The sequence below is a fragment of the Tachysurus fulvidraco genome, chromosome 25, assembly GCF_022655615.1.
Source record: "Tachysurus fulvidraco isolate hzauxx_2018 chromosome 25, HZAU_PFXX_2.0, whole genome shotgun sequence".
Lineage (NCBI taxonomy): Eukaryota > Metazoa > Chordata > Actinopteri > Siluriformes > Bagridae > Tachysurus > Tachysurus fulvidraco.
The window spans coordinates 242,451-244,950 of record NC_062542.1 but is presented as its reverse complement, the minus strand read 5'-3'; the positions used below and the strand labels follow the sequence as shown (position 1 = coordinate 244,950).

The window sequence follows — 2,500 nt, the reverse complement described above, 5'->3', positions numbered from 1 at the left end:
CGAGCCTTACAGACATTCAACACTTTACTACCACACTAACGACTCTCGGGCGGATGAAAGGATGGACGGACAGACTGAGAACATAGTTGTATACATTTCATTTACAGAGCTTTATATGAAAACGTCTATCACTTTTCTCAATAAACACACAGCTAAGAGCAGAATGATGTTGCTTTACACACTGGTTTATAAAAATACTGAATAAAGGAGCTGAATTCCTGCAGCGCATTTCACCAGGAAATGACATCACCCTTAGTTACACAGGTAACCATATAACCACCTCAATCTATCCACAGGGTTGCAAGCCAGTGATTTCTGTGACGCTCCCAAGCCCGGATAAATAGAGAGGGTTTCATCAGGAAGGTGCATTCGGCGTAAAACGTGCCACATTTAAATATGCGAATCATCAGTGTGAAATCCACACCATATCGGTGGAGTCCCGACCTACAGGACGCCGGTAGAATTTGGGCTACTGTTGGTCGAGGAAGAAGAGGAGAGAGAAGAGGAAAGGCAGGAGTACAGGTCTGAGTATAGGGACTCAATGTTTATACAATGACAGAGAAAGGTAGAGAAGAAAGTTAGATATACTGTGTGTGCAGGAGACCTGGGGGAAGGGGAGCAAAGTGCATAGTAGGGGGGGGGGGGGGTTTACAAACTGTTATTATGGTGTGGATAGGAAGAGAAATGGGGTAGGAGTGATGCTGAAGGATGAGTGTGAGCAATGTGTTAGAGCTTAAAGAGCGTCACACAGGGTCATCAGGTTGTAGCTAGAAATCAAAGGGATGATGCTGAATGTGGTCAGTGGTTGTGATCCACAAGTAGGCTGTGAGTTAGAAGAGAAGGAGAGATTCTGGACAGCGTGCCAAGAGAAGAGCTATGGAGCTGTATGAGGAGGTCAGGAGTGACAGAGAAGTACGTCAGAGAAGATCAGGATATATAGAGAGGAGTATGACAGCAGTGAGATGTGCTGTAGGTCAGACAGAGGAGTTCAAGGTGGAGGTGGGGATACATCAAGGATCGGGTTTGAGCCCCTTTTTGTTTGACTTCATCTGTCAATCTGGCCATCAACATAGCAGACAGGAATCTCTGTGGATAATGAAGTTAGTGTGACTGGGAGTGTGGAAAAGAGGCGAGGGCAGGTGTGTTGGATTGGGTGGAGGAAAGTGTCAGGAGTGGTGTGTGTGTGTTTGTGTGTGTTTGTGTGTGTGTGTGTGACAGAAGTGTGTCAGTAAGAATGAAATTAAAGGTGTAGAAGACAGTAGTGAGAGCAGCTCTGCTGTGTTTGTTAGAGGCTGTAGCAGTGAGGAAAAGACACAAGGCAGAGATGGAGGTAGCAGACATGAGGATGTTGAGGTTCTCTTTAGGAGTGACGAGGATGGACAGGATTAGGAAGTAGCACATCAGAGGGACAGCTCAGGTTGGCTGTTTTGGGGACAAGGACAGAGAGACTAGAGTGAGATGGTTTGGACATGTACAGAGGAGGGAGATGTTATATTGGTAGAAGGATGTTGGAGATGGAGCTGCAGGTCAGAGGTCAAGAGGAAGGACAAAGAGGAGACATATGGGTGTGTTAATTAAGGACATGAAGGTAACTGGTGTGAGAGTCGAGGATGATGAAGGTAGAGTTAGGTGGAGACAGATGATTCGCTGTGGTGACCCCGAATGGGAAAAGACCAAAGAGAAAGAAGCACCACAGTAGAACCACCTCACAGTTAGAGCGTCTAGACTCTGAGTTCAGACTCCACACACTGACATTGTGTTGATTTGTGCACTTACAGCTCGTCACAATCGTCTCATCATAAAGAACAAAGCTACAACTTCAGCCGGATGTGAAACTACCAAAAACAAAACAAGAAGTAAAACCACAAACTGTCGTCCTGCAGTGCGGCTCTGCATATCTCCCCATCCGCCTACTTCCTGTCGCAGTGAAATACACACCGCTGTGTGTGTGTGTGTGCATGCACGTATAGAGAGGGCAGAGGTGTTCAATAAGGCACACACACACACACACACACACACACACACACACACACACACACACACACCAGCAGGGTTAAGTTAGACAGTTAACAAGGTCCTGCACTAATTAACACTCCGTCACTGCACACTGATTATTCTGTACCACCGAGTCACAGCATCGTCTTTCATCTGCATACACACGACAAGAAGCAAAAGCAATTCCAGCACCCACACACCGACACTAATCTAATACATACATACACACACACACACATCTAAAACACACACACTAATCTAATACACACACACACACACACATCCAAAACACACACACTAATCTAATACATACATACACACACACACACATCCAAAACACACACACTAATCTAATACATACATACACACACACACACACACACACATCCAAAACACACACTAATCTAATACATACATATACACAGCAAACTAACACACACACACACACACACACACACACACACACCTTGGAGGAGTGATTACATGAAACCCACAGAAGTGACAG

The 2,500-nt window shown here is 45.4% G+C and overlaps 1 protein-coding gene across 3 annotated transcripts in view; it reads right to left on the bottom strand.

The window, feature by feature from the left end:
• Positions 1–2,500, bottom strand: part of cmc1 (C-x(9)-C motif containing 1) — a 15,249-nt gene that overhangs the window by 1,125 nt on the left and 11,624 nt on the right. The gene's annotated exons all lie outside the window — the stretch shown is intronic.